Source organism: Canis aureus, chromosome 17 (assembly GCF_053574225.1).
Source record: "Canis aureus isolate CA01 chromosome 17, VMU_Caureus_v.1.0, whole genome shotgun sequence".
NCBI classification, from domain to species: domain Eukaryota; kingdom Metazoa; phylum Chordata; class Mammalia; order Carnivora; family Canidae; genus Canis; species Canis aureus.
The window spans coordinates 38,481,552-38,507,780 of record NC_135627.1 but is presented as its reverse complement, the minus strand read 5'-3'; the positions used below and the strand labels follow the sequence as shown (position 1 = coordinate 38,507,780).

The 26,229-nt window shown below is 34.2% G+C and overlaps 1 long non-coding RNA gene across 1 annotated transcript in view; it reads right to left on the bottom strand.

Moving 5' to 3' along the window:
• LOC144287532 (uncharacterized) overlaps window positions 1–26,229 on the bottom strand; it is a 150,673-nt gene that overhangs the window by 80,979 nt on the left and 43,465 nt on the right. Inside the window, exon 3 of the long non-coding RNA XR_013355318.1 lies at window positions 3,848–3,940. This is a non-coding gene — a long non-coding RNA (uncharacterized LOC144287532). The remainder of the gene's footprint in view (window positions 1–3,847; window positions 3,941–26,229) is intronic.

The following is a 26,229-nucleotide window of genomic DNA, read 5'->3' as shown; positions in this document are numbered from 1 at the left end:
CCTTAAATTTAATTAGTAGTGAAGTACACAGGTCTGGAAAAAAAATTAGGAATCCATTTCTACAGTGGTATCCTAAAGAGACTATGAATTAAATTCTGCTACCTAACTCATTTCCTATTTAAAAATGGCTATTTTTAAATCTGTGACATAGTTCACATAATTGTGATCTAGAAAAGTGATCTAGCAAAGTGGAGTAAAAGAGTGGGATTCCAATTCATGTTTTAGAATGGGCTTAAGAATGTGTGAAATGCAATTGGAGTAAGGGTACCTTGGAATATTCATGAGACTTGGAAACTTCTAAATTCCCGCTTCCTTCTATATACTCCACAGTTCATGAAGTGTTCCTTACTTGCTAGATAAAACTAAGAAGGCCTTTTAGGGTCCAACACTGTTTATTAACTATGAAATTACCACATGCTTCTGATCTCAGTATGTGTGTAACAGCAATGAGACAGAATTATGTAATCACCAAATGAAAATTGAGCAATTTTGGGCAGCCCCGGTGGTGCAGCGGTTTAGCGCCGCCTGCAGCCCAGGGCGTGATCTGGAGACCCTGGATCGAGTCCCATGTCAGGCTCTCTGCATGGAGCCTGCTTCTCCCTCTGCCTGTGTCTCTGCCTCTCTCTCTCTCTCTGCATCTCTATGAATAAATAAATAAAATCTTTAAAAAAAAAAAAAAAAAGAAAATTGAGCAATTTTAATAGGCAGCTGGAACTACATCATAATCATAGTTACAGTAATGGTCCATATAGCAGACATCTCTAGATATGTATAAATAATTTGTATAAATCATCTTTCCTCATTGTAAGTCAAAAGTAGCACAGATGTTTTGTGAAAATAGCTCTGATTTGAGACCCTCTATGAGATCATTCCAATTACAAATTTTAGGCTTACTTCATGGACCAAACATACCTATGACAAAAGTCCTTTGTATAAAATTACAAGTGTAATATTTCTAAATATTTTCTTAAATTTGTCAAAAGTGCCCTATGGTCATTAACCTAGGTAACTGTACTTTTTATTTTTTACAGTTTCAGGCATACAACATTTATAATGATTTAACAAATCTATACATTTATTACTTAGTGCTCATCAAAATAATTGTACTCTTAATCCTCTTTATTTTACCCATTCCTACTGACACATCCCCTGTGGTAACCACCAATTTGTTGTCTGTATTTATGCCTTTTGTTTGTCTCTTTTTTCCCACTTGTTTATTTTGGTTTCCACATGAGTGAAATTATATGGTATTGGTCTTTTTCTGCCTTACTTCACTTAGCATATACCCTGTAGATCCATCCATGTTCCAAATGGCAAGATCGTATTCTTTTTTATGGCTGAGTAATATTCCATTATATATACATACTACATCATCTTTATCCATTCATCTATGGATGGACACTTGAGTTGCTTCCATATCTTGGCTACTGCAAATAGCGCTTCAATAAACACAGGGGTACATATATCTTTGTAAGTAAATGTTTTTATTTTCTTTGGCTAAATACTCAGTAGTGGAATTACTATATCATATGGTAATCTTAGTTTTTTGAGGAACTCCCATACTGTTTTCCACAGTGGCTGCACTAATTTGCATTCCCAGTAACAGTGCAGGGGGTTTCTTTTTCTCCACACCCTTTATAACACCTGTCTTTTTGATTCTGGTCATTCTGGCAGGTATAAGGTGGTATCTCATTGTGGTTTTGATTTGCATTCTCCTGATGATTAGACGTTAAGCATCTTTTCATGTGTCTGTTGGCTATTTGTATTTTTCTTTGGAAAAATTCATACTCAGGTATTCTGCCCATTTTTAATCAGATTATTTGTGTTTTCCTGGATTGAGTTGTCAAAGTTAATTGTATATATTAGATATTAATTTCATAACAGATATATAATTTGCAAGTATCTTCTCCTATTCACTAAGTTGTCTTTTTGTTTTGTTGATGGTTTGCTGTGCAAAAGCTTTTATTTAGATTTAGTCCTACCAGTTTAACTTTAGTTTCCTTGCCTGAGGAGATACATCTTAGAAACTTGTTTCTATGGCTGATGTCAAAGAAATTACTAAAAAGAAGAAAGAAGAAGAAAGAAGAAGAAAGAAGAAAAGAAGAAGAAGAAGAAGAAGAAGAAGAAGAAGAAGAAGAAGAAGAAGAAGAAGAAAGAAAAGAAAGAAAGAAAGAGAAAGAAAGAAAGAAAGAAAGAAAGAAAGAAAGAAAGAAAGAAAGAAAGAAAGAAAAGAAAGAAAAAGAAATTACTGCCTATTGTTTTCCTTTAGGAGTTTTATGTTCTACATTTAGGTCTTTAATCTATTTTGAGTTTATTTTTGTTTACAATGTAGAAAAATGGTCCAATGTTATTCTTTTGCATGTAGCTGTCCAGTTTTCCAACTACCTTTTGTTGAAGACATTGTCTTTTCCCCGTTGTATATTCTTGCCTCCTTTGTCATAGAGTAATTGATCACACAACCATGGATTTATTTCTGGGCTTTCTATTCTGTTGCATTAACCTATGTGTCTATTATTATGCCAGTATCATATTGTTTTACTTATTGCAGTTTTGCAGCTTATTTTTAAAATGAATTTTGAGGGCAGTCCAGGAGGCTCAGTGGTTTAGCGCCACCTTCAGCCCAGGGCCTGATCCTGGAGACCCGGGATCGAGTCCCACATCCGGCTCCTGCATGGAGCCTGCTTCTCTCTCTGCCTGTGTCTGCCTCTCTCTGTGTCTCTCATGAATAAATAAATAAAATCTTTAAAAAAATAAATAAATAAAATGAATTTTGATCTCTAGCTTTGTTCTTTTTTTTTTCAAAATTGTTTTGGGCATCCTGGGGTCTTTTGTGATGAGGCAACTGCACTTTTGAGCAAAGCAAAATACTTAAATCGTCTTAGGGAATATTGGATATTAGTTCTGACCTCACTTGAATCTTTAAGAAAGATGGATACTACTGTATTCTTTGATGCAGAATGAGTATTATAGGGATTAGATGACAGACATAGCTTGGTATCACAAGACATCCTTTATCTATACATTGTTATTTCTTCCATTCTTGGGTACACAGTAGAAAAAGATACACTCAGACCTTAGAATAATTCTAGCATTAAATTGGAGTATCTGTTGTGGGAGTTAAATAGAAGACATTGACTCTCTCACTCTCTCTCATGTATATTCCTGCATAACTACTTGAAACATTCAGAAAGTAAAGATTTTAAAAGCTGAGTAAGTCAGTGACTCCAACTACAGCTGTTGTTTTAGATATAGACTTCTTATAAATTAATATGGCCTCTGTCTCCTAGTGTATGGTTATCAGTTTGGCAGGTGCTTTTACCTGCATGGGAGAAACATACACATATATTAGTAGGGTTTGATCGAATAAGCTGAACCACTTATATAGAAAGAATGGATTTATTATAGATATTAAACTTTATGCATTTGTAAGAGTAGTGGAGAAGTCTCTAAAAGACTTGCCTCTGCATACCATATTGCATTTTAAGTCACCATAGTTAAGCAGGTTGGTAGTCATGATGTTAATGGCAGGGACCATGGAAAACTGGAACCCACAAAGAAAAATAGGAACACAAAAAATATGGAAGCTTCAAGGGCAAAATAGGATGTCAAAGGAAAAACTAGAACTCATAGATGTCTGGTGAAGTTATGGAATTGGCTCATATTATCTCATGAAAGGCAAGTGTGAAATTTTAAGAATTCATTGAAATAGTTAACATCACACTGATAGGTTGAAATAAACCATGATGAGAATATTTACACCATGAAAATTGGCAAATTCTTCCAATTAGTGATTTTATTTTCTGGAAAACAAACTTGTAAGTATTTACCAGTGCTACGCTGCATTTACCTCTGATCACCTCCAATGTCAATGATGCCTCTGACCCATAAAGCACCCTGCATTGCAGAGCAGCACAACCGCATAGCCCGGAACTCAGAAAAGCTGAAAAAGATAATCCATGTAAGCTACAGTTACAACCTGGGTGATGCCACTGTCAAGGAAATAAGCCAGCAAACATATGTGGTCTGAAAAAAGGTGAATACCTTGCCCTGACCTTCAGAGCATAAAAATAGCTGCTGTTTCACTTCTTCCCCAAATCTAGTTCAATCTTTTCCATATTGTAAACCCTACTTAAGATGTATTCCAGGAAAGGAATTATAGAAAATATAGCTCCAAATTAGCTAAGTTGACAAAGCACAAAACCTCCACATAGTCAGATACAATATATTGTCACTTGTCTGGAACAGCTATAGCTCTTTTCCATTGTCAACTCTGAATCTGCACAATTTTTCAGAATGTGCTAATTATCTATGATTCTAATGATACTGTGTTGATAGAATCTGAAAAGTGTTTGGTATTTAGATTCATGACCAAGGGTCTCAAAAATAATGTGGTTTGAGTTTTATTCCCATTTCATTTCCCTCTGGTAGTACAATAAGCTACACATTTGTAGTTTCACTGTGAGTGAAGGACGCTTCAACTTTCCAAAAACCATACTTTCAGCTAGGCAATGGAACTTGCTTTAGCCAATAAGATGAAAGCGTCAGTATAAAATAAGTGTGGATATTTGGATTGAGAATTTTTGTGCTTCTGCTATTGAAATGTTGAAGAAAAAAAAAAGAGAAAAAAAAATGAAATGTTGAAGAAATACCCAAGTCATCCACTACCCTATCCCTGAAGCCTGGAATCAAAGCTAGGTGAGCCCAGCTGAGGCCAGCTGAGTTTGTAAAAATTTCAGCAAAGCTGTAGATATATGACTTGAAGGAGAACCACCCTGGATGACTTCGAGAGTTATGGGAAAGAGTATAAAAGAGGGTAAAAGCTTATTATTGGCAGCCAGTGAATTTTCAATAGTTTGTTAAAAGCAATATTTTGATCAGAGTTAACTAACACACCATACCTTGAAGATTGCAGAACCTCTGTGATTCTAAGTCCTTAAATGACTGTGTGGATTAGACAGTCATTACTGACATAAACCTCTCACTCTGATTCTTATGTGTATGATGTATAATGTGTGTAGAATTCTCATATGATCACTCAATGACCATTACCCAATGTTGGAAGATTCTATAAATATGATGATGTATCACTTTTATGCTTTTGTTATAATCCATGGCAAATGAGAATTTGCAGACGTAGTTTTTAAAAGCAGTTGACTTTCAGTTTGGGAGATTATTTTAGGAGGGCTGTACCTAAGAGATTCTTTCTGATGAAAAAGATTCAAAGACAAAGATTTAAAGCCTATCAGGGATTAGATGTGAGCAATATTCTCTATTGCTGGCTGTTCTAAGAAATATGGGTGGCATTTAGAAGCTAAGAGTGACCTCTGGATGACAACCAGCCAGGAAGTAAGAATTCCAGTTCTTTAGTCACAGGAACTGAATTTGGCCAACAACATAAATGACTTAGAAACAGTACTACATGCTCCAGATAACAACACAAATGGCCAAAAGTTTGATGTCAGCATGGCTACACCCTAAGGAAAGAACCCAGACATGCAGAATCTGGACTTCTGACTTACAGGATGATGAGCATGTGTTGTTTTTAATTCACTGTCATTTTCCTTTATTGCACAGAAGAACCAAATGTAATTTTTAAAAATCAATAGACTTTATATTTTAGAGCACTTTTAGGGTGACAAAAGCATTTTGTATAAAGTACAGAGCATTCCCTCTCTGAACTCCTGCAGTTTCCTATTAACATGTTGTATTAGCATGATATATTTGTTACAACTGATGAACCAATACTGATACCCTATTATTAATCAAAGCCCATAGTTCCATTTATATTTGTGGCTATACTTTCTCCAATACCAAAATGTCTTAATCACTGCAGCTTTTATGAAGACTTGAAGTCAGGTAGTGTCATCCTCTGACTTTCCTTTCTTCTGATTTAAGTGGCCGAGTTTGTGATAATTCCCTACTCATCAATAGAACAGCTATATAAAGTTAGAAAGGAGTAAACACTGTTATCTTTACAACTGCATATCTGTGTTACTGCAGTAAAATCCATCCTGGACACTTAATATTATATAGAGAAGTTTGGTAATTCTAAAATCATTTTTTTCATAGATGCCTTATAGGAATCTTTGGTTGAAGTTCTAGCTTTAAGTGTTCCCTGTGGAAAGACTGATTACTGATTTGAATAGTGCAAAGATTATAGAAGTATTCATTTTCAAATATTCATGAGTCAGTTATATAAATTGTTTTTCTAGCTATTTGTCCATTTACTTTTAATATTAAAATACTTCAGCATAAAATTTTTCATAATATCCCACAATTGATTTTTCGTGTCCTCACCATCTGTGGTGATATCCATTTCTCATTGCTAATATTGTTAATTTGTACATTCACTCTCATTTTTAAGGTCATGAAATTTTTTAGTATTATTGTTTTTTACAAAGACTTTATTGAGCAAAGTGCTGAGTTAATTGAAATTTGGTCTTTCTATGTTCTTTTTGGTCTTTCTATATTGGATCAATTTTTGTAAATGTTTTATGCATGCATAAAATGAATAGCTATTCTATCATTACTGGATGCATTTTTCTATATATGTGTGTTAGGTCAATTCATAACTTGTGTTGTACAATTCTTTATATCCTAATTATTTTTTTCTTCTGTCAATTACCAGCAGAGATTAATTAAAATCTCCCAATATGATTGGGGATTTGTCTATTCCTTTTTATAGTTTTTTCTTTCCTCTACTTTGTGCTCCTCCCTCTCTGTCTTTTTCTCATTCTCTATTTCATATAATTTCTTTTTGTATTACAATTATTGTATATTTACACATACTATTTTTTGTTTCAAAATTCTGTATCTTTATAATTTCTGCCATGTTGTATCTAAAAATGCATTTTTGTTTTTTATTGGTTAAGTAATTTTCCTGTTAACTTTATACAATTAGATAAAATATTGACTTGCCAAGGGAGTAACATCTATATTTTTACTTTTCTGTTTGTTCTGCCTATGTATCTTTCCTTTACATTCATTTTTTTTCTTTTAGAATTATTTAATCATTTCATTTCTTACCATATTCCACATAGAAAAGACAATTCATTTTATTTTTAATCATTTAATGATAACTCAAGAAGTTACAACATGCATAGTTAGCTTATCAAAGTATAAACTTAATCAACACTTTTTAGTTTCTTTCAGATCGATCAGATTAGCTATATCTACTTCTATTCTACATTGTATTGTTGCTACCTATACTGTCTCATCCTTTTTAATGCCACTAGACATTATAATTTCTTCTTTACACAGTCAATATTAATTTACAATTATCTACATATTTATCATATTGCATTAATTCCTTCTCATGTTTTCATCTAGAATTATTGTTGCTAACATATATTTTACATTAATTTACTTTAGTAAGTGTTTGCTATTTTCAAACCCTACTCTTGTTTACCCAAATTCATTGTATTTAGGTGTGTAAAATATTTTTTAGATGGTTATCAACCTCTAAATATCAGTTGTTTCCTTTTAGCATTATTGAAGGTATGTCACTATTTATTGACTTCCAATGTGATTTATATTTACTCCATGTCCTTCAACATTTTCTCCATCTTTTTTATTTATCTTTCTTGTTATTCTCTCTTGGATAATACTCCTGATCTGTTTTCCAGTTCACTAATCGTTTCCTTAATTGTGTCAAATGGGCTGTTAAAACTGTCTTCTTTCTTTTTTTTATTAAGATTTTATTTATTTATTCATGGGAGACACAGGGAGAGAGAGGCAGAGACACAGGCAGAGGGAGAAGCAGGATCCCGGTCTCCAGGATCAGGCCCTGGGCTGAAGGCGGCGCTAAACCGCTGAGCCACCAGGGCTGCCCTGTTAAAACTGTCTTATGAGTGTTTAATTTGATTCTTTTAAGTTTTCATTGCTATATTTCCTAAATGTCACTGGACTCTATGCATATCTTTAATTTTGATTTTAGTTTATCACATTTAGTAAATGTAGTTTTTCATGTTTGTGTCCAATAATTCCCATCTCCTAATACACTCTATTAGTGCACTAATATAATACACTACATATCTCTGGTCTCTCTTCCCTCTACTAGTTCTCTCCCATTGTTCTATTTTCTTCCCCTTACCCTGTGTTTGCTATGTTTTACATATTTTTGTGATTATGTTTGAGATACCTTTGAGGAGTGGGATAAAGATACTGTCTTCAAGAGACTATTTGTATATACTTCTGGTAGACTCAAATCAATACATATTTAGTCTATAATTTATAGCTTGAAGTTTATGGGACATGAGTGGTGCATACTTGAGCTGCAAATCAATGCAAATGCCAAAAGTATTTGATGCTTCTCAGAAACAATTTTCCTTCTTCCTTTCCTATACAGTAACAAAGAATCTAAGTATGAGAAGTTTCCAGCTGTAAAAGAGCTAAGCCATATGGGATATTCTCACTATAGATATCTTTGCCTTTGCTTAAATAGGTACTGCACAATTTTCTAGAAACAGTCCCTAGCACGAGGCTTCCAATATGTTAGAATGGTCAATTATTTACCTTTCATATGATAAGCAATTATTTTACAATTTTACTTTCTTTCTCTCATCCTAATTCTTTTCCCATTATTATAATCTGGATATTCATTGAAGATCTCTATGATATATAGCATTGCTTCTGAAAAATAATTCACATCACAATAGAGAGCTATTATCCATGAAATACACCTTTTCTAACATTTACCTTATTAGTAGAAGCAATTTGTTTTTACTTTAGAATGTTGGTATGGTATTTGAAAATCAAATAATAGCATGATATATTTGTGTGACAACACATTATAGTCCTAATACTTTCCAGAAGAATGTAAATATGCTAAAAATTAGTAACTTATATATGATCTTGTTCCTCCCACGTCAAGGAACATGTACACACGTTGCTGGGAACAAAGATATAAAGTTAGGAGAAGAGTCTATTATTATTATTCCTAAATACATTCTCTAAGTATTTCCCTTCTTATCAGGATATCATGGACTATGGTGGTATTGATGTTCTAATATTAAAACAAGGAATACATTTTACCAGAGATTGCTTTTGAGATAGCAGTTTGGCCATCCTCAAGTCTTCATGACACAAGGGTTAAGACAAAAACAACCACCACACAACAGAAATGCTGTGATGATTAGAATAACTGGCTCAAACTTGCACATGAAAGTAAGGATACTACCATATAGTGAATACCACCTACAGGAGTACTGATGAACTCTGAAGAGGCCTACCAGTTACCTTCTTATATTTTAATGTAGTTAGAATGACTTTAGTTATTTCAGGATGGCAGAATTAATCCTGAGACCTCCAAGAGGCTTTTTTAAATTTATGTGCCTGGTGTCTTCATGCCCATGAGTTATGGGTTTAGCTCAGCGGGGTCTGATGTTCATATAGACTCTCACATAAATGTAAACATAGACTCTCTAACATGACAGCTTCTGCTTCATTGGGATGATGCTTACCTCAGTTTTATAGCAAATAAAATGGAAACTATACAATGTTTTATGATCTAGCCTTAAAAGTCACATAGCATCACCTCTACATGTTAAGAATTTCTTTATCTCGATCAGGTAAGAATGTATAAGAGACTCAGATTTTATTCTTCACATACAATCTCTATCAATCTGAAAACCAACAAACGAAACAATTTAGCTTCCTCCTTGTAATCAACATATAATGAAAGAAAGACATTGTTTAATTACAACAGCCAACCCTACTGAAAATAGAAAGAGGGAAGGCATATAGAAGTCACCAGTCCTAGCAAATCTGCTATCAAATCAAGCAGATATGTCCAGTTTCTTGCCTAGGCTCCAGGACTGCTTCTTGGGAATGAATATCTGTGTTTTTTGGTTCTATCTTCTGCTTTTTTGGTTCTACCTTCTTAGTCATTCTTCCTTTTCCATAAAAAATAAGCCAATGTCGGTAGCTGAATAATTCTCTCAGCTTCCTTTTTGCCTATTTAAGTTTGAGAATCCAATGGAATATTTTCAGATTGTTATCGTGCCTATCATCCAAGTTGTCATAATTTCTAAAAATTTAGTTTCTTATGAAACTGTTTGTAATTCAGTCTATTTAACAAAAGCCATACCCACAAATCTCAAAATTAACTCTTCTTTACCTTAACTCAGAGTTTGCCAAGAGATTACAACTCTAAGATTTTTAAAAATTCTACTCTTTAAGAGACAGTAACTATGAAACATCTTTAAGAACATTTTTTTTTTCTACTTGAAACATTCTAGGAGACACCAGCTTAAATCTTTTTCACTATAATGGTGTTTTGAAAATTCTAGCATATTCTACCTTGAATAGCTAAAGTTTTCTTAAGAAAGATGAACAAAGCTAGAGGAACATGATTTCTGATTTCAACTATATTACAAATCTATAGTTATCAAAATAGTAATGTACTGGCATAAAGACAGACACATAGATCACTGGAACAGAATAGAGAGTACAGGAATAAACTCACACATATATGGGTCAATTAATTTATGACAAAGGAGCCTAGAATATATAATAGGGAAAGGGCAGTCTTACCAATAAATGGTATTGGGAAAACTGGATCTGGATAACCACATACAAAAAAAAAAAAATGAAACTAGACCACCATATTATACCATATACAAAAATTAACTCAAAATGGATTAAAGATTTGAATGTAAGACCTTAAAACTCCTAAAAGGAAACATAGGCAGTAAGCTTCTTGATGTTGGTCTTGGAAATGTTTTTTTTTGTTTTGTTTTGTTTGTTTTTGTTTTTGTTTTTTGCATTTGGCACCAAAAGCAAAGGCCACAAAAGCAAAATAAAAGAGTGAGACTATATCAAAGTAACAAGCTTCTACACAATAAAGGAAACCAACAACAAAATAAAAGGAAATCTACTAACTGGAAGAAAGAAAATATTTGCAAAACATGTATCTGATAAGGGGTTAATATCCAAATATATAAAGAACTCATAAAACTCAATAGCAAAACAAACAATCTGATTAACAAATGCGCAGAGGATCTGAACATTTTTCCAAAGAAGATCTACAGATGGTCAATAGGTACATGGCAGATGCTCATCATCCTTAATCATCAGGGAAATGCAAATTAAAACCACAATGACATATAACCTCATACCTGTTAGAATGGCTATTAACAACATCAACAACAAAAAAAAGAAAAACTAGTGTTGATGGGATGTGAAGTAAAGGGAGAATCCTTGTGTACTATTGGTGGGAATGTAAATTGGTACAGTCATTATGGGAAACAGTATGGAGGGTCCTCAAAAATTAAAAATAGAAGTATCACATGATCCAGCAATTCCTCTTCAGGGTACTATCCAAGGGAAGTGAGGAAGTGAGGACACTAGCTCCAAAAGATACATATGCTCTCATGTTAGTCAAGGCACAGAAGTAATATAAGTGTCCACTGATGAATGAATAGATAAAAAGGTTATGGTGTGTGTATATATATATATATATATATATATATATATACACACTAGAGTATTATTCAGACACAAAAAGAAGGAAATCTTGCAACTTGTCACAACATGGGTGTACCTGGAGGCTATTATGCGAAGGGAAGTAAGTTAGACAAAGAAAGATGAATATCACATCACTTATATGTAGAATCTAAGAAGAGGTGGGAGGTGGATGGTGGGCAAAATGGATAAAGGTGGTCAAAACACACAAATTTCCAAATATAAAATAAATAAGTCTTAGGAATGTAATATACAGTGTGGTGAATACAGATAATAATACTGCATTGGATGTTTGAAAGTTGTGCAGAGAGCAGATTTTAAAGTTCTCATTGTAAGAAAAAAACTATTTGTGTAGTGATGGATGTTAACTAGACTTATGATGGTGATCATCTTGCAATATATACAAATACAAATATTGAATAATATTGTTGTATACCTGAAACTAATACAATGTTATATGTCAATTATGTCTGAATTAAAAACAAATCCCCAAAAAACTCTACCATATTATGCCTGCCACATGGTTACAAGCCAAAGTCATATATTTTAGATTTTTAATTATGGAACATCTTATATCCAAGTAACAAATTTAGTTCCAAGTTACTATTTCTGTATAACAAACAACTCCAACCTTAGTGGTGTAAAACAGAAAACATTTTATTATCATTTTGGATTCTGTGAGTTTTTTTTTTCTTTTTTTCTTTTTTTTTTCTTTTTTTTTATTGGTGTTCAATTTACTAACATACAGAATAACCCCCAGTGCCCGTCACCCATTCACTCCCACCCCCCGCCCTCCTCCCCTTCCACCACCCCTAGTTCGTTTCCCAGAGTTAGCAGTCTTTACGTTCTGTCTCCCTTTCTGATATTTCCCACATATTTCTTCCCCCTTCCCTTATATCCCCTTTCACTATTATTTATATTCCCCAAATGAATGAGAACATATAATGTTTGTCCTTCTCCGACTGGCTTACTTCACTCAGCATAATACCCTCCAGTTCCATCCACATTGAAGCAAATGGTGGGTATTTGTCATTTCTAATAGCTGAGTAATATTCTGTGAGTTGAGGACTTAGGACACAGAGAAAATGTCTTGGCTCTGCTTCATGTCTTTTTTTTTTTTTTTTTTTTTTTTTTATTGGTGTTCAATTTACCAACATACAGAATAACCCCCAGTGCCCGTCACCCAATCTCTCCCACCCCCCGCCCTCCTCTCCTTCTACCACCCCTAGTTCATTTCCCAGAGTTAGCAGTCTTTACGTTATGTCTCCCTTTCTGATATTTCCCACACATTTCTTCTCCCTTCCCTTATATTCCCTTTCACTATTATTTATATTCCCCACATGAATGAGAACATGTCTTAAAACTAAGCTAAGAAGGCCTATGTGGAATGGCTGGTGATAACTTGTTTTGTATAGGAGTTGGTGAATTGGTCCTCGAATATCCATTTCCAAGATAGTTCTTTATTGTTATGTTTGGAACTTTTACAGTTTTGGACAGAAAGCTGAAATTAGCTGGGATTACTGACAGAGTTTACATATAATATTTTCAGAATGGCAGCAGTAGAATAGTTGAACATCTTTCCTAATGGCTCAAAGTCTGGCAAACAATGTAGAACCTGCATGATCTTTTAGACTTCAAAGTCACTTCTGCAGTTTGCTGTGAGTCAAAGCAGTAGCAAACTCATGTTTAAGAGTGTTTAAAAAAAATAGTGGTCAAGTTTTAAAAGTACCATGTTGGAAGTTTTATTTTTACATATGAAGTACAGTGGTTCTGTTTCTCTAGAGAACTCTATTACAAATTTTGGTATTGAGAGTGGTTCTACAGGCACTGAATTTTTAGGATGAGTTTCCTGAATTGGTTTTAAGGTTTCTGAAATTGGCTAATGTGATTAGATTTAAAGACAACAGTGATTATTTTTAGTAGTAAAGAGAGCACTAGCAATCCACTCTATGAACTAGTCATAGAGATATGCAATACTCCCAATCCACCACTTAAAGGAAGCAAGGATGAACTCAGGAATATGAATTCCCAGCTCAAGTAGCATAAAAAATGACCTGAAGGCTTCTATTTATGCCCTGAGGGAGTCCCTCATCTCCTAAAACTGCAAGACTGAGATTTCTGACAATTAAATAGAAAATCTCATCCTGTGATTGGGTGAATTATAATGTAAGTTTGAAATCTCAGCTTGGCAGGGGTGTTTACTTTTTTTTTTGGGGGGGGGGGTTACTTTTAAAGTGAGGATACTGATTGGGAAATAAATGGTATCTTGTAAACCAAGATGGTGACATATCGGAGGACATGGACGAAGCTGTACACATTAAGTCCCTAAATTCTGATGAGATTTCTTTGTCAATGGAAGAGGCCGTTAGATTTCTAGCAGTATTAGTCTTTCCAACTCCATGCACATCATCTGAGGAAACTCCCATAGCCTCCCCTGAGGCAGTAGCCATGCAAGACAAAGCTGATTCGTCCCAGGTTCCACCTCCAGCATTATTCTTTCCTCTTAGACCAATAAGGAGATGCAAATCCCACCAGGCCCCGAAAGGTGAGGTACAAAGTGTGATCCATGTGCAGATATATCACACTACAAAAGAATTATCTGAATTTCTAATTTATACAGAGAAATCTAAGAAACAAGTGTGGGAATGGATATTAAATGTACCAGACAACAGTGAAAGCCAGATAAAATTAAAACATACCAAATTTATGAATATGGACTCACTAAATAGAAATCCTGTATTTAATGCTGCAGCTCTAGGAGTCAGAAACCATTGTCATAGTTTGGTTAGTTGGTTGGTTGTTTGCCTGAAACATAGGCTAAAATGTGGCCTACAGTGAGAAAACTGGAAATGCCGAACCTGCCTTCATTTATTGTAGAAGAAGGGATTCAAAGCCTTACTGAGATTGGGATGTTAGAATGGATTTTTCACTTAAAATCTTCTCACTCACATTGGGAGGGCCCAGAAAATATAGTTTCCATCAATACTATGAGAAATAAATTTGTTTTGGAAGCCCCAGCATTTTTGATGGTCTTTGTGATTGCTTTTTTCTATAAGACAGACCTTCCAGTAAGAACCATAGCCACTCAACTGAGAAATTTAAGTGCAATGGGAGTAATTCTATCCCTGGGTGGTGGGGGCTAATGGCAGCATTCAACCACCAAAGGAAAGTTGAGACTGGTTACCTTAATAAACAGGAGAGTCAAAATAGTCAGAAAAGTCTCACTTATGTAGACCTATGGCATTCCCTAATTGATCTTGGTGGTCCTAGAAGTGAAATAAGTATGAAACCAATTAAGTTCTTAATTTGTATAAACAAAAAATTTCTAGGTCAAGTGAACAAAAGTCTAGCTTGAATCAAAAAAGAAAGTCATGATCCCTTGATCAATTCCCAGACTTGACCCAGTTTACAGAACCAGAACCCCTTAAGTGAAAGAGAAGATGGGTCCCCTTGAGGAATGACCCCAATACACTGCCAAACATTTAGAGTGTTAGTCTTTCTCCTGGTCTTTCCCAAAGGGATCTTCAATATTTTACTATGGTAATTGTGCACTGGGAAAAAGGAAATTATCAGACTCCTTGGGGACTACTTGACTCCTTGGGGACTACCCTGGTTCTGAACTGACTCTAATTCTGGAAGACCAAAACATCACTATGGTTCACCAGTCAGAATAGGTGCTTGAGGAGATCAGACAATCAATGTAGTTTTAGCTCAGGTTCATTTCACAGTGGCCCAGTAAGGCCTCAAACCCATCCTATTGTTATTTCCTCAGTTCCTAAATGCATTATCAAAAAAGATACACTCTGTACCTAGCAGAAGGCCCACTTGTGTTCCCTAACCCATGGAGTGAGAAAGAGTAGTTCTATTGGCTTCCATTTAACCTATCTAGGAAAATGGTAAATCAGAAGTAATACCACATTTATGGAAGGGACTGCAGAAATTAGTGCCACTATCAAGGCCTTGAGGGATTCAGGGGTGGTGATTCCCACCACTTTCCCATTCAACTGGCCTGTGCAGAAGACAAATGGATCTAGAAGAATGAGAGTAGATTATCCTAAATTTGACCAGGTGATAACTCCAATTGCAACTGGTGTATCAGAAGTATTTTTATTGTTGGAGCAAATTAACACATTCCTTGGTATCTAATATTCAACTACTGGTCTAAATAAATGCCTTTTTTTTTTTTTCTATTTCACTGTCAATAAAACCAACCAGAAATAGTTTGCATTCACTTGGCAAAGGCAATAATCCACCTTCACTATTCTACATCAAGAGTATATAAACTCTCTAGCCCTATGTCATAATTTAGTTCACAGGAATCTTGATAACTTTTTATTTCTTCAAATACAATGGTCCATAACATTGACTGCATTATGGTCCATTACACTGACTGCATTGTGCTGACTGAATCTATTGAGCAAGAAGTAGCAACTTATTCACTAAATACTGGTAGTAGTACTTATTGGAAAGATATTTTACGCCAGAGGTGGGAAGTGAGCCTAACAAAATTCACAGGTCCCCACCTTAAAGAAATTTCTAGCTGTCTACTGGTATGGAGCAGGTCAAGATATCCCTTCTAAGGTGAAAGATAATTTGTTTCTTCTGGCACCTCCTACAACCTAAAACAAAAGCCAAAACCAAACCAAACCAAACCAAAACAAAACAACCACAGTTCCTGATAGGCCTCTATCAATTTTGAAGGCAACATATTCATTGGTTGTGTTACTCTAGACCTCTTTACTGAAAGATATAAAAAGCTGTTAGTTTTAAGTGATGCCCAGAACAAGAGATGGTGCAACAGGTCCAAGCGTTGAACAAACTGCTCTGTATTTTGGGCCATATGATCCATGAGATCCAATACTGCTTGAATTGTTAGTGGCAAATAGGAATGGTATTTGGAATCTTTTGCTGGCCTCTGCAGGTGAATTGCAGAGCAGGTCCCTAGGATTTTAAAACAAAACCATGGCATCCTTTGCAAATAACTCTCCTTTTAGAAAGGGGTCTTGACCAGTTACTGGGTCTTAGTAGAAATTGATCACTTACCCTAAGCCATAAATTTGGGTGTGCTCCATCATTAAATGGAGATGGAAATATATGTGATCAGGAATGAGTACAAGTAAGTTACACGAGTCAGTTACATGAACAATTGGTACAAATGCACACTATCCCTCCTTTTGCTACACTGTTTTCTGTCCCTAACTGCACATATGTCCACATAAGGAATTTCCTATGATCAGTTGACAGAGTAAGAGAACACTCAGATCTGGTTTATAGACGGTTCTATACCACTTACAGGCACCACCTGAAGTGAACAACTGAAGTTCTACAGTCCCTTTCTGGGACACTCCTGAAGGACAGTTGTGAAGGGAAATACTATAATGGCAGAACTTTGAGCAGTGTGCCTGTTTACTTTGCTTAAGAAAATAAATGGCCAAATGTGCAAGTATACACTGATTCATGGGCTATGACCTATGTTGACTAGATGGTCAGGAACTTGGAAACATGATTAGAAAATTGGTGGCAAAGATCTGGGGAAGAAGTATGTGGACTGACTTTTCTGAATAGGTAAGATATATGAAGATATTTGTGCCCCTGTGAATACTCATCAAAGAATAACCTTAGCAGAGGTGGATTTTAATACTCAGATTAATAAGATGACCCATTTTGTGAATACTAGTTAGCCTTTTTCTCCAGTCATCCCAATCATTATCTGGCATGCTCATAAAAAACATGACCATGGCAGCAAGGATGAAGGTTATGTATGGGCTCAGCAAAATGTTCTCTCCCTTACCAAGGCCAATCTGCCTATAGCTACCCCTGAGTTCCAACTGGCCAAGAGCATAGACTAACACTCAGTCCCTGATATGGCATTATTCCCCAGAATGATGCTACCTGGTGGCAAGTTGATTACTTTGGACCACTTCCGTCATAGAAAAGACAGACTTTTTTCCTACTGAAATATACTTTCTGGATATAGATTTGTTTCCTTACACACAGTGCTGCTGCCAAAATTAACATCCTGTCCATGTACTTACAGAATGTTTTATCCACTGTCAAGTTATTCCACATAGTATGGTTTCTTTTTTCTTTTTTTTCATAGTATGGTTTCTGATCACAGAATTCACTTCACAGGGAAAAAAAAAAAAAAAAAAAAAACTTGCCGCAGCAGTGGGTGCATGCTCATGGAATCCACTGTTCTTACCATTACTGTTCATGATCCTCAAGCTGCTGGTTTTATAGAATGACCTGAAGATTCAGTTATAGCACCAACTGGGTGGCATTATCTCACAGGGTTGGAGCAAGGTTCTCCGTAGGCTATATATGCTTCAAATAAGCATCTAATACACTGTGCGGTTTGTCTCATAGCCAGAATTCATGGGTCCAGGAATAAAAGGATGGGTATGGGACTTGCTCCATTTATTATTACTATTTTTGTGTCCTGCTCCCATGAACTTATCCTCTTCTGGCCCTGAGATCTTAGTTCCAAATAAAGGAATGCTTCCACCAGGAGACCTAACAATGATTATACTGAACTGGAATTTAAGACTGCTGCCCAGGCACTTTAGACTTCTGTGTTTCTTGACTAAGTAAAGAAGGTAGCTACTGTGCTAGTCAAGATGATTGATCTTGTCTATCAAAGAAGAAATGGACCTGCTACCACACAATGGAGTTATGGAAAAGTACGTCTGGAAGGCAGGAGATCCCTTGGGGTGTTTCTCAGTGTCACTTTGCCCTGTGATTATGGTCAATAGAAAATTACAACAACCCAAACTAGGCAGGACTACTAAGGGCTCAGCTATTTGTAAAATGAAGTGTTAGGTCAATAGCCCCAGGTAAAGAATTAGCTTAGCCCCAGGTAAAGAATAGCCCCAGGTAAAGAATTAGCTGTGGCCAGCTAATGTGTTTGCTGAAGGCAAAAAACAACCAACCAGGAAGAAACAAAAACAAACAAAACCAAACCAGAATGTGTAATGAAAAAAGGTAGTTATAATTACCAATTAAAACCACCTGACCAGTTATAGCAATGAGGACTGTAACTGCCATGACCATTCCTCATTATTTTATAAGTTTGTGTGTGAACCTGACTGAATGGCAAAATCCCCAAGTATCTGATTACTGATTAAAGATTACTTCTGGGTGTGTCTGTGAGGGTATTTCTGGACACATTTGAATCAGTAGACTGAGTAAAGAGGATTGCCCTCCCTAACTGTGGGTGGGCAATATCCAATCCAGTGAGGACATGAATAGAACAAAAAGGTGGAGAAAGAAAGGATTCACTTTCTATACCTGCCTGAATGCTTGAGCTGGAACATTGATATTCTCCCTTCAGTGCCCCTGTTTTTCAGATCTGCAGGCTCAGACAAGAATCAACACCACCAATTTTCTGGTTCTTAGGACTTTGCACTACACTTCCAGTTTTCCTGGGACTCCAGATTGTACATGGTAGATTACAGAAACTATCCATAATCACATGAGCCAATACCTTATAATAAATCAGTCTCTCTCCTCATCTATTATTCCAACTGGTTCTGTCCTTTTTTTTATGAGAATCTTGATTAATCCTCTAAGGAATATTAAGTGTAAGGACTGTAGACTAAGTTGGTTTCCTCAGGATAGCTACAAATATGTGGCAGAGCCAGGGTATGATGCTACTTATTCTATCTTTTTGTTTCTCTGTTATTTTCAGAATAGGAGGAATGAAAAATGATGGGTTATGGCTCAAATCAGTTCATTTCATGTTATGAAATGAATTTCATGTTAAGGTGACTGAATTCACTATGAGAGGGAGAAAAAATGGTGAGAAAGCCTGAGGTAAACTTCTATCCATTATGTTCTGAGTTTTTTTTTTGTTTTGTTTTGTTTTGTTTTGTTTTTGTTTTTGTTTTTTTTTTTTTTTTGGATATAGCTAAAGCATTTTAAAAAGTACTGTCTTTCTCTTGGCATACTGGATTATATTTTGCTTGGTAAGTCTTTCTACGCATGTATTCCACTCTACAAATAAATTTTATAATTCTCAAGGACAAAGTAACTTTTTTTTGTTTATATTGCATTCTAACATTGTCCACATGAGTTCATAAATGCTATTAATTCCATTAAGAAATTGTATAAAATGTAAAATTATTTCAAAACAATTTACCTACTATTTATGTCTATTGCTATGTGCATGCATTTGTTTAAATACAAAAACCTTCAAACCACATTACTGAAAGACTTTGCATTTACATTAAATGTTCAAAATTACATATTTAATTGAACCTTGGATATAAAGTCAGCAAATGTAGTTTCTCAGTTATCACCAATACTAAATAGACATTCCATAATAATTGGGACAAAACAGAATGCCCATTTAATATTTTTTTTTAATTTTTATTTATTTATGAGAGTCACAGAGAGAGAGAGAGAGAGGCAGAGACATAGGCAGAGGGAGAAGCAGGCTCCATGCACCGGGAGCCCGACGTGGGATTCGATCCTGGATCTCCAGGATCGCGCCCTGGGCCAAAGGCAAGCGCCAAACCACTGCGCCACCCAGGGATCCCCCATTTAATATTTTAAAGACATTTGTTCTCCTTAAAATAATTATATATGTCTTACATTTGTATTAATTAGCATTGTCTTTTTTTTAAGATTTTATTTACTTATTTGACAGAGAGAGAGAGCACAAGCAGGGAGAATGGCAGGCAGTGGGAGAGAGAGAAGCAGCCTCCCTGCCAAGCAAGGAGCCCAATGTGGGATTCAATCTCAAGATTCTGGGATCATGACCTGAGCAGAAGGCAGATGCTTAACCAATTGAGCCGCCCAGGTACCCTAGAACTATCTAGAAACATAAAACAATCCTCCATATTGCTTACCTTTTTATTTAAAGGTATCTGAGTCACAAACTATAGAGTAAATATATACAATTTTATGATTTATAAAACATTCCTTTCCATTTATTTATTGAGTAAAATCAGTGAATTGGGTGAAGTTTCATTAAAGACTGTGGAAAAACAATGCTCATTTCAGCAGTATACAGTTTGCCTCAGTTAATACAACACATAGAATGTGATATGTAACAGATGGTGGTATAAAAGCAAAGTAGTGTTTCCCTTTTGGTACTTTTATATTTATATGTCTGTTTATTGGGGGGGGGGAGAAAACAGCTAATCTGCTATTTTTTTTTAAGGAGAAATGGAGTTTTAAGAGAAAATTTCTAAAGACAGGATTGCTATTTTGCATGTTATATTGAAGCTACTACAAAAACTATATAAATAAAAATAAAATTTCTTAAATTCACAGTCTGTAGAGTGAAAGAAATGGCAGGGACATTTGTAAAATTTTGACTGTGTTTGCAAAACCATGCTTAAAAACCACACTTCTTCACTCTTTCCACTAAAGCTTGGTATATAATGAATTAACTGATCTGCCTTTATTTTTAACACTGAACAGTATTATGTCAAATTAACTCTTTGTGTATATATGTAAAAGAGGCTCCTTAACCCTAAAACAAATGAACTCAAATACACAAAAATACCACTGATTATCTTGTGTACCAATCTAATACACTTATATTTAAATTTTTTCTTATGTGATTTCACAATAGTTTAATTTTATGTTTTTTTAGGTAAAGAAATTGAAATTTAAAAAGTAATTTATCTAAATTTACAGAGCAGGTATGTGGTAGTCCTAGGGTTATGCTTTGCCATATAGTTTTCAAAATTATGCCATAAAGTCTAAGTTGCAGAAGTCAACTTTGCATCTACATTTTGGGATCTTATTATTTTTTGTGAGAATTCAGAATGAATTAACTACCCAAGCATGAACAGATGTAGATTCATTATGACATTAATAAAATTTGGACTTCAGGATCTCTTTATACTCCCTTACATAAAACCTTCTAAACTTTTCTAGATGACCCACCAGATTTTAATTCTATTATCCTTCAGAACTCCTGCTTGTAGGTTCTTCATGTTATCATATGGAGATATAAGAATCTACAGTGCTTTACACTGTCCTTGTGCTTTAAAGAATATGTGGCCATCTTGGGGAAATAAAAAAAAGAGACCAATGTGGTAATAACTATGGATTCTCTCCCTCAGAATATTACACTTTGAATTCCTTTTCAAGTGGTTCTAAGACTTTAGCTTTATAGATCTCTTCCAAATTCTGACCTTGAGCGTAAGAGACTTGAGAGTCAGGATATGTTAATCATCATTTTTACTCTGAGTACAGAGAACAGCATTCACCAATAAATATCCTGGTAAGTTGAATTATCCCTCTTATTATGGATGTATTTTCTTCAGACAATAATAAAAAAGTTAGAAGGTTCTACAGCTTTATACGTGAATGAGAACTCCCCGGGGGTGGCGGGGGGGGGGGGAAGTAGTTATTTCCAGCACTAATCACCTGAGAATGAAAGCTGTGCATCTTCTCCAATATTGGATAGGGGATCAATATGGGTGGGCTTTAGACAAGAAAGGAAGAAATACTCTGCTAATCTTGATCATAAAATGAGTTTCAAATTGAATATATTCTACTTTATAGAAGCTAACTAGGAATAAGAAACCTGAGACCTGAAGAGTAAGTAGGTTACAACCTGGAGGTGTCATTAATAAATTAAATTACATGGTGTCATGTTATTATCTGTATAAATTTCTACTGATATATATATATATATATATATATATATATATATATATTTAAAATATAGTTTCTAGGTTTTATTGTACTATACAATAGTATACATTCCCCCCTATTTCTTTGCTTACTAATGCAAAACTTTTACTACCAACAAACATGCACAAACCTATAATATGCACATACACACTTTTTTTTTTCATTTTTGCACTAGGCTTTTTATCTATTGGGATCTTTATGCCTTCTAATTTGAGATTTTAGCATTATTAGAGTTACAGTACAATAGCAATACAAATCTGATTAGGTTTGTAAATTCAAAGAGCAAAAAATTTGTAATGGAAAAAATCTCAAATATATTACTTTTTAAAATCCCTAGTTCATCAACTTTTTAAAAAGATAATTCAGAGAAGGACCCAGTCAACCATGCAAAAATTTATGAGTGCAGGGCAGGGAGAGTCAGAAGAATTAAAGCCCTAGTAGGAAATCGAATACCATATATACAAAAGGGTTCTTATATTTTAAGGATCTAAAACATGTTGAATTACTTTGGTGAGGTTGACAGGAACAACAGTGTCTGAAACCAGAATTATATCACTAAATATATTAAAACATAAGGCATTATGTGACAAAGCAATGGTAATTCTTATAGTACTATTTAAAAATTATTGTATTGAATACATGTAGCAAATGGCATCTTATCATGATAACAATAAGATAATAATACAGAATACAAAGTCTTCTGTGACCTGAAGCTGACCAGCCATATCCTTAGATTCAACACCTGAGCAAAACAAACCACATGCTTTCCCATCCCTCTGACTTTGTATAAGATGTTCTCTCTATAGCAAATCATTCCCTGATCTCAGTCTGTTTTGCTCACTCATCATCCACATTATGAAACTTCAGCATCAATATCATTAGGGAAGTCTTTTGTAACACTCATGTGAACTAAATACTTCTCAATTTCCTCTACTAGATTATGAGCTCCATGTCATCACAGGTTATATCTTTTTTCTTCTAACCTGGCACATGGTAAAAAGAGAAATATCTCTCCTTACCTACTGATATGAACATTTTTCCTTCTGTGTTTAGGACCCACCTCTTTCCAAAATGAATATTCATCCCTACAGGGAGACAACACCACTTCTTGTGACTTTGCAGGCAGAGCATAGGGTATACATAATAAATGATTAGTTATTATATAAATAAATTACAGCTTCTTCCATATTTGCTAAAAGATAAAATGAAGTTATATAAACTTGTTAAGAATTCTGAAGAATAATTTAAAATATTTTATGTCAGAAAATAACTGTGAATTAACCACATAAATTAAATATAAGTTATTTATGTTTTAGAGATATAGAGTATTTGTTGAGTCCATTTGTTCTGGTTTCCTTCTCTCAGTAGCTATTTTGCCAAATACATTAAATTTTAGAATTTTATTCAAGAATTGTGTTGTTTCTTTGCCTTTTTAAAACTATTGGTGGGTAAGCACATTGCTACATCAATTTATGAAAACCATTAAATTACATGGTTTTGGCAGAGTTATTTAGAAGAATTAACATAGTAAAATTAAGCAGTGAGGAGAAGTGGCAGGTAAATCAAGGTCTAAAACCATATTCTTGTTCAAATCTCATTTCTTATATTTATTAACCTGACTTGGGACAACATCATATTGAATTTTCCCATCTATAAAGAGGGTATAATAGTAGTCCCTTCTACTTAGGGTTGTTGGAGAGACTGAATGAAATAGAATTATAAAAAAAAAAAAAAAAGAAAGAAATCCACAGAGCTTGGAACATAGTAGATGTTCAATAAATATTAGCTATTATTCATTATTCATTTCAATAATAAAGAGGTAGCAAGCATAATCAATAATCCAGGAAACAAACAAAACAACAAACCCTAATATCCAGGCTCTCTACTTGAGGATCTCAGGAAATACAGTTATTAGGATTACACATTGTAAGATGAAAAAAATTATAAGATGAAAGTCTATGTGAAAATTGGAGACTGAGATAGAAGAGTCCCACTAACGACCTTGGTGAGAAAAAACAATCAGCAGAATCACTGATCCATAAAGCATTGCTGCAAGGTAGCCTAAAGGAGATCTTTGAAAAGAGAAAATCAGCACAGAATAAAGAAGCACAGAATTACAGAAGCAATCGAGAGAAAACCATTTTGAGAAGTTTTGAATTGGTTTTTATTTTTACTTTCAAAGACATCTTGATGAAAGTTCTTTAAATGTATTCTGCAATTATTCTTTTAAAGTCTAAAGGAAAGAAAACAAATGGAATAGGTGCTGACTGCAAAAGGAATTTTACCTATAAGATAGCTCCAACTGAACCATAAAGAAAAGTATACTATTTTATATTCACAAATTCTATATCAAAGAGTATATAAATAGCAATATGCTTTGTTATTGTATCAATGAAATATTAACAGTAACAAAGTGATTTTTTTTAGGGAAGGTTAATTGTTAATTATTTTCATACTTTAAAAATGTACTAACTTTTCACTGGTATCTGTTGCTTAAGGAATTTATTCAAAACCACATAAATTTAAAAACAGTGGTAAAATGATAGACTAATGAACACAGGGAGTTGCATACTGTATAAAAGGAAAATATTGAAACAATGTTGTACCTGTAATACAACTGTCATTCCATTATAAATAAACCAAGTTTTCCATAAGTCTGCAGCAGTGTTGAAACTTCTGTCTGGGAATGATTTTCATTGTTAATGGCATGAATAAAAGTTTCAGCTAAAGGAGGTCCAAACCATTCTTCACTCAGATGTCTAAATATTTTAATACAGTAGAGAAGTAAGACGACCCAGAATCTTGCAGTTTCAGTGAATCAGTAAAGACCCAGCTGAATTGTTTGTTCAATATTGTTCAATATTGTAATAACCTCATTCTTAAATTATATCACTCAGTATGCCTTGAGTTTCAGGCAGTAGTGATATCTCTCTATCCTATAATAGATATGAAATAAGTATTTTATAATAAATAGATGTTAGGAGTCATTTAATAAAAATTTAATATAGAAAAGTACTTTTGAACAAAAAAATAAATAAGTAACAAGTAGACAAATCAAGGTACAAAGTACAAACTAGTTTCAATTTCAAACCAAAAACAGAGAGATGAATTTTTAAAAACCTTTTATTTTTAACAGATTTTAAAATTATAGAAAGATGAAAAAAATAGCATGGGGAATTTTTTATATCCCTCATTCTGCTACTCAGAGGCAAAGTTTGAAGAGAAACAGATTTATAACAATCTCTGATTCTCTCCTAAGATACTTACCACCTATCACAGGAGAAATAGTAATTCATGTTTCTGTTGAGAAATATGACATACACTAACTAAACCAAGTGACTAAGGTAAATATCTAATGAAAATGTAGCATCAATGCCTCAAAAGAAAATCTTGGTTTTAATAAGAGGGAAAAGTATTATCACATGTTCCATAGCATTCTTGGATATTAAGTAAGTCACAATTAATTTAGTAATAAATTTGGCCTCAGAAAACCCTAGAGAAAATCTTAAATACTATTTAAGACATATGATTTTACTTAGAAATATTTTTATATAATCTTAATAAAGTTTTAACAATTACAACATTTTATATTAAATTAAAGGACTTCTTTTGTCTTTTGAAAAGCTAGAATATCTGGTTATCCTAGGTCTACATTCCTATATGGTGATTGCCTCTTAGAGAGAAACTTCAGTGAGTCCTAGTCCTCATATTTCTATTGCCTTAATTCAGAACCACTTCATATTTTGCTTTACCGGACTTGTCATGTAGACATTTGACTCCATGCTTCCCAATATATAGTATTATGCCACTTTGAACCCCACCCCACTCTGCCTCCATTGTGTGTGTATGCACATGTGCATGTGCATGTGTGTAGAGATTAGATGTATATGTGTGTGTATGTGTCATATACTTTAGCTTGGAGAAGGACAGGAGAAGAAATAACAACACTTAACTTCAGAAGAAATATAATTAGAATGGAATGGTGGGAAGATTAACTTTTTATATTTCTCCATATTCATAAATTTTTATTTATATTTTTCATTGTGTGAATTATTAAAATGAGTACATATTACTTTTGAATTCAAAAGAATATCTGAAAAATACTATTAAACA